The sequence below is a fragment of the Teleopsis dalmanni genome, chromosome X, assembly GCF_002237135.1.
Source record: "Teleopsis dalmanni isolate 2A chromosome X, ASM223713v2, whole genome shotgun sequence".
NCBI lineage: Eukaryota > Metazoa > Arthropoda > Insecta > Diptera > Diopsidae > Teleopsis > Teleopsis dalmanni.
This window is the reverse complement of record NC_051848.1, coordinates 96,078,554-96,085,973: the sequence shown is the minus strand read 5'-3', so window position 1 is coordinate 96,085,973 and position 7,420 is coordinate 96,078,554.

Here is a 7,420-nt window from a genome sequence, read left to right as displayed (position 1 = left end):
TTTAATCAAATTCATCAATAAAATTTAAATACTATTAAAATAAATAAATTGTATTTTCTATTGGTCGAATTTCGACCACTGGCGACCCTAGTTAAGATAAATATAGTTACAATAATTAATATATTATAATAATTTTGTTCCACATTATTTGTTTCTACATATTTCAGCTTATTTGATATGTTAATTGTTTTATGGTGTGAATTATTAAAATCGATATATTCTTTTTCTATAATATTCTTATTTTGTGTAAGTAATATAAAATGTTTAAAATAAATTTTATTTTCATTACTAAATGTAATGGTTATTTTACAATCTTGGAATATAATTATAACGTTTACTAATTGATAATGGAATATTATTACAATTGTAATATAATTTCCGATATCATTTAAAAACAGTCTACCAATCGTTTGACACTAGAGAATTAGAAATATATTGTGAGAAGTCAGTTTAGTTTTTTACATTTGGTACGGCGTGTTACAGTTTAGTTTAGAAAGGCACTAAGTAATAGCATACGTAAATACTTAGGTTAGGTTAGGTTATACCGGTGATCCCTAGTGGATCCACTTAGGCCTTTTGGCCCATTGTGATGCCGTATATAAATACTAAAAATCTCAGGGTTTAAAACCACCTAGAACCTTTTGCGAAGCATAAAATGCTATTTAAAGCCCGATCCTGTAACTGGTCCAGGTCCTCAAGGAAGGGGGCCCCTAGAGTACTAAATCGCCGACGTGCAAGAGCTGGACAAAAACACAACAGATGAGATGCGCTCTCATCGTCCTCCCCACAGCTACGACAGATTTGGTTGAAAGGAAGACCTAGTCTTCTAGCATGGTTCCCTAGCTTACAGTGCCCTGTAATCAACCCTACCAGAACACCAATGTCCTTGCGGGACATCTCAATGAGAGTTTTCGATTTCCTTTTATCGGAAAGTGGCCAGATTGCATACAGATGTCTACATATCGTTGAGTCTTCCCATCTTTTATTAAAAGTATTTGTGCAGAAAGAACTCAATATCAGTTTACATGATGTTAGTGATATGCCCAGATAGTCTAGGTGCTCCGAGTATGGCACTGAAGCACCCTTTCTGGCTAACTCGTCTGCTTTGCAATTTCCGAAAATATCCCTATGGCCGGGAACCCAGATTAGAGAAATATTGAGCTGCGTCGACATTTCGTTTAGAGATGTGTAGCAGTCAAGAACCGTCCTAGATGTAAATTGGACCGAACTCAAGGACTTTAATGCAGCTTGACTGTCTGATAGTATGTATATATTCCTGCCAAATATATCATCTACATTCAAACAAGCTATAGCTTCCCTGATGGCGACCACTTCCGCCTGAAAGACACTACAATGATCTGGAAGCCTAAAGAAGGAAGATTTGTTCAATCCTCTGAGAAAACTCCACTACCTACACCACTACTTGTTTTGGAACCGTCTGTGAAGATGGTTACGCCCTCATCTAAGAAGGGTCCACCTGACGTCCATGCCTCTCTAGATGGAAACACGACATCAAATTTCCTGTCAAAGTTGAGAGTGGGTGTGATGTAATCAACGTTTTTAGGAGTAAAATTGAAAAGATTTAGAATGGAGGCATGACCATAGTCACTGTCTCTCCATTGTGAGGTAGCTTTTAGTCTTAAAGCAGATGAAGCTGCCATTTGTTTACTAATAATATCCATTGGCAGTAACTGAAGCATCAAATCTAGTGCAATGGATGGTGTGGTGCATAGCGCCCCGCTAATACAGAGTTCAGCTCTACGCTGAATCCTGTTAAGTACTGAGCAGTACGAAGATTTATCAAGAGCTGTCCACCATACCGTAATACCATACATCAATATGGGCCTAATAACAGCTATATATAGCCATTGGGTGATGCGAGGTTGAAGACCCCACTTCTTACCAATAGCTTTCTGACATAGAAGAAGCGCAACATTGGCTTTTCTTGCACGCTCTAGAGTGTTTTTCTTCCAAGTGAGTTTCCTGTCGAAAACTATACCTAAAAATTTGGCTTCCTCCTTCACATGTATCACAGAACCTCGTAGAGAGGGTGGAGAAAGATTCGTGAAAACCACGATTTCAGTTTTATTGGGATTCACCCCAAGGCCACATTTTTGTGTCCAATTGTTTAGGATATTAAGACCATTTTGTAGAATATCCCTAAGAGTGGTAGTATATTTTCCGGTGACCGTTATCGCAATATCATCCGCGTATGCAATAGTTTCGCATCCCTCCGCCTTCAGTTGTATTAGCAGTTCATTCACCACTATGTTCCAAAGGAGAGGGGAGAGTACTCCTCCTTGGGGAGTACCTCTATTTACCCTTCTGCATGCCGTTGATGAGCCCATCGTTGCTTCAATGAGTCTGCCAGTTAGCAGCTGATTTATAAAACCAATGAGCGCATCATCAACACCCAGACGCGAGATCGCGCTTACTATTGCACTCGGGAGTATATTGTTAAAGGCCCCTTCAATATCTACAAAAGCAACCATACAAAATTCTTTGAGTTTTATGGATTTTTCTATTCTGTAAGTGAGGGAGTGGAGAGCTGTCTCTGTAGATTTTCCCTTAGTGTAGGCATGCTGTGAGGGGGACCACTGGTTGGGGCTTACAGCACGCCTTACTTCTACGTCTATTATTCTTTCAAGAGCCTTCAACATGAAAGAGGAGAGGCTTATAGGACGGAGTTCATTGGGGTTATGGTGCGAGGTTTTACCTGCTTTGGGTATAAAAACTACTCTAACCTCCCTCCATTTAATCGGGACATAGTTGAATAAGAAACAATGTCTAAAAATTGCCAAAAGCCGGTTGTGTATTAACTCCCACGAATTCTGGAGCTCAATTGGATGAATACCATCCGGTCCTGGTGATTTGTAGGGTTTAAAGCTAAAAATAGCCCATTTGACGATCTGCAGGTTAACCTTAATAGAGTTAACCGGTGAGAGATTAGGGCACTCTGAGGATGCAGCTACCGAAGTAGAAGATCCCGGAAAGTGAGTATCTAGTAGTAATTGTAAAGATTCGCTACTATTATTGCACCATGTCCCGTCAGATTTTTTGAGTAACTCTGGGACAGATGGACTTTTGGATAAGATTTTACGCAGTCTAGAGGTTTCAGAATTGGTATTTATTTCTTGACAGTACGATTGCCAAGTGTCTCTCTTGGACCTACGTAGATTTTTCTTATATTCTTTCAGAGAGGTTTTGTAATTCAGCCAATCACTCTCATTATTATATAGTTTTGCTCTGTTGAAGAGTCTCCTACACTCCTTTCGTAAAAGACCTAGATGTTTATTCCACCAAGGTGGGTTACATTTCCTACTAGGTTGTGTGAGGGGACAAGCATAACTGAAGGCTTCGTTGAGCACTGAGGTGAGATCTTGGACTTTATTGTCTAGATCAAAAGTGTTCCCAGGGGGATCGAAGGAAGTGGTTAAAAGCAGCTCACTTAGAGCTGCATTATAATTCGTCCAGTTTGTGTTTTTAACATTTCTAAACGTTTTTTGATTGTAGATGTTCGATTCATCTAAGGTTAAGGTGAATTCTAGAATCATGTGGTCTGAGAACGAGTGTTGAGTGGACACTTTCCAGTTCTTGACCGATTCGTGAAGCCTAGCAGTAGCAAGAGTGACATCTAACACTTCCTGCCTGTTTTTTGTAATAAAAGTTGGCTTATTGCCATCATTGCAGATGAACAGATTGTTACTAAATACAAAATCAAAAAGTAACTCACCTCTTTCATTGGTATTTGAGCTGCCCCAAATCTCATGATGAGCGTTGGCATCGCAGCCTATTAGAAGCTCTACCCCGAGTCTCCTGGCGCTGCTTGTTAGCTGTATCAGGACATTCGATGGTAGTATGGCATGGTCATGTGCCAGATATGCAGATACTGCCCATATTTGGCCCCAGGAGCCCTCGATACTTACTGCGGTTTGGTCACCATCACTATATTGCGAAAGTAAGAGAGCATTAAATTTTTTATTAACCACTATGCAGGACCTAGGCTTACCCTTATTTACCGCATAAAATAGGTTGTAGTTACTAGCCCTGATTCCGCACACAAGATCCTTATAAATCCGTGGTTCTTGTATCAGGACCATATCAGCCTCGTTGTTGCTGAGGCGTTGCAGTAGACTGGCGGATGCAGCCTTGCTATGATGCAGGTTAATTTGCTGTACCCGCATCTTTAGTATGTGTGGATCCATTTTTCTCCACCACAGTGACATCAAAAGCACTATCCTCCTCAGAGTCATTACTCATTAGGAGTTCCTCTTCATCGAAAAGATAGCGCATGCCTATGCTCTCCTCTGATGTAATTGAGTGAGCTGGCGAAGGAGCAGACATTGAAATGTCCATGCACACAGGTGAGTCTTCAGATGGAATAACCGGACCCACTTCGGTCATTGAAGCAGGCTTAATGTTGCCCACTTTCGACAAGGGATCAGCAGTGTGTTGAGAAATTGCCGCTGATTCCCGTACATCAGACGAGGATTGCTCCTCATCTTTTTTGTAGACCCTCATAGTTATGGGGAAAAAACCGTAATTTAAAACGCCACCAGATCGCGCCAAAATGGCCAGAGAGGCTTTGTCGATCACAAAACTGACCGACCTAAACTTGCCTTTGGCTTCCTCCAGCTTGGTGACCTTCCACGTGGACGTATTTAGATCAGGGTTTCCCACCCGAATTAGCTCCAGAATCCGCTGAGGGTCGGATGGTTCGGCTGGAATCCAGGAACGCGCCCTAGGTCGGCCAGGAATTTGTTCCTTGGCAACGACTTTAAGCTTTGCGCCTGGCCAGACCTCACCCATTCTGGAGATGGCAATGCGAAAGAGATCAACAGAACGCTGATCAACGCAGGCGACTAGTTTCACATGGCCCTGAAACCATCCACCGTCGCGACATTTGGGAATTGTACCTGGAAATTCCTTAAGAACTTCGACGTACAAGTCAAGGAGCTTTCGCTCAATTTGATCCCATTTTTCAGGATTAATAGTGCCATCTGGATCATTTTCATCAATGACCGCCATTATGATGGAGCCCTTCAGCGTGTCGCTAAAGGACTTAGTAGTGGTGGCGTTGCCACGAAATTTTGCCTTTTTGGCATCTGGCTTCGAAGCTGACTCATCTAATGAGCGCTGGCGCTTCGGTACAGGTTCCTTTTTGACTTCCTTAGAAGTATCAAGGACCCGTTTGGCCCAGGCTAATCTAGCCTTAAGAGACTCGGACGTAACCGAGACATTACCATATCTCTCGAGCAGCCTAGTCGCCGCTCGCCGTTCTTTATAAATTCTCCTGGATGGAGAGCCCGACCATGCAGAAGGGCCAGAACGCGTGGAGATTCCTGATTTATTAGGAGGTACCCTGTTATTACCGCTAGAAGTTGCGGTAGGTACCTTGGAACTAGCCGTTCCAGAAGAGCTTGGTTTAACCGAGCTTGATTTTTGTAAATTTTTATTGTTTTGGTTCATATTTTAAACCCACGAGTTGCGGAGAAAGGAGAGTCGATCCGGGCAGAGATCCGCTATACCCGGACAAGGCTAAGTTACAACCGGAGGGCGCCAGATATCCGGAGGTCTCCGTTTAGAGACACACTAACGTAGTGCCATTCATCTCATCGGCACGGGTCGAATAACACCGGAGATTACGGGTTTTATCGAGTTTTCCTCTCTAGATCCATAGTGTTCTGTTGAGTCAATGAAATTATCAACTACAAACAGGTTCACCTCGAGAAGGGTGTGATAAAGTACCACGCACCATGGTCTTGGTAAGGCATAGGCTGATGTTTTGCGCATGACCATACCCTGTTCATTGAGAACACGAACCCACGTAAATACTTAAGTAGAATATTTAAATAGAATACTTAAATTAAATATAAAAATATCCCTGACAATTAATCTCAGAAGTGGGATATACCAAATAAAAATTTACCAAAATCTTTTCCTTTTCGTGTTACTTTACGATATGGAGAACCGCATGAATCGCTCAGAGTTGCAAGATGTGTTAGCGGCCGTTGGCATTGAGGTTCAATCACGTGCAACTACTGCACGGATACGACAAATACTTGTAGACTCCGCAAGCCGTGAGAACTTAGTTGAAAGAAATGCTATATTACATGACGACACTGATCAAAAACTTGTTGATTTACGCCGTCGCCATGAAATTCTTCGATTGCGGTGCGAAATTGAGGAAATGGAACATCGAAATGTGTTGGTGTATAATACTAACGTGCAATCAGTACAACAACATAAAATACATTTCCAAGATATTGATCACGCTATAATAACATCTAGCGGAGAAGGCCGCACATACTCAGTTCTAGACTTTTACCGTCACTTGGAACAAATTTTTGAACAAGTTGGTGCAGATAACCTATTTAAATTGTTGGCGTTGCGCAATTCGTTAACTGGTGCTGCGAGATTTCTACTAACACGAGGTTATTAGACGTATGAGGAGTTAAAGCAATAACTGATTTGTGAGTTTGGACGAACAATTAGCCGTCAGGAGGTCTACCAGGCACGTCGTATGCGTACTGAAAAGCCAACAGGGAGTATCCACCGTTATATAATGGAAATGGAGTCTATTGCTCACCCCAGCAATGTTATGGAGTTGGAGTTAGTTGCTTTTATATTAGAAGGTTTAACCAATCGTGTTCCAGACTTCGCTTTGTTCAACACTGTTAAGAATTTAAATGAACTAAAGGATGCGGTTTCCCTGTACGAACTACGTGAAGATGTGCGCGGCACAGCGAGTAAAACGGATGCCAAACATGAAACGAAGACCTCAGTGAAAGTTCTGTCTGGTTATTTAGCTGGCAATCCAACACAAAATGCAAACTGCTGCTTTAATTGTTCTAGATTTGGTCACCGTCGCATATAGGGGTATTTGCTGAATTTAGGCGGCCAAAAATCCAATTTTTGAAATTAAGTTTTCATAAAAATTTTTAATTGGGGACTTTACAAAATAGAATTGGCTACAAAATTATGTTTTTTTTTATTTTTCTCTGTTCTGCCATTCGCATGAACAGCTGATTTGAAGTGGAGCATTTTAAAAGTAAAATTTTTGTTTGAGTTGCAACTTATGCTAGTAGCTAATAAAAAGTGATATTATTAATAGTATCACCCTAACATTAGGGATATTTTAGTTTTCGTTTTTAGAAATCTTTAATATAACAAATATTTATATTACAACATTACAATTACTGTTTTTATATTTTAATTGAATTTAACTTGTGCACACCGTTCACCGCTCACACCATACCAAAAAGACTTTTTCTCTTCTTTTTCTTTTTCGTTTTTTCATTTTTCGTAGTGTTGCCAGCTAGTTCGTAAGTGACAATTTGGCCAATCCTGAAGGTAAATCGTCCTCGATTTTCGAATCATCGTCTTCATCTAGTTCAGGCGAGCTGGAACACCATGGTTT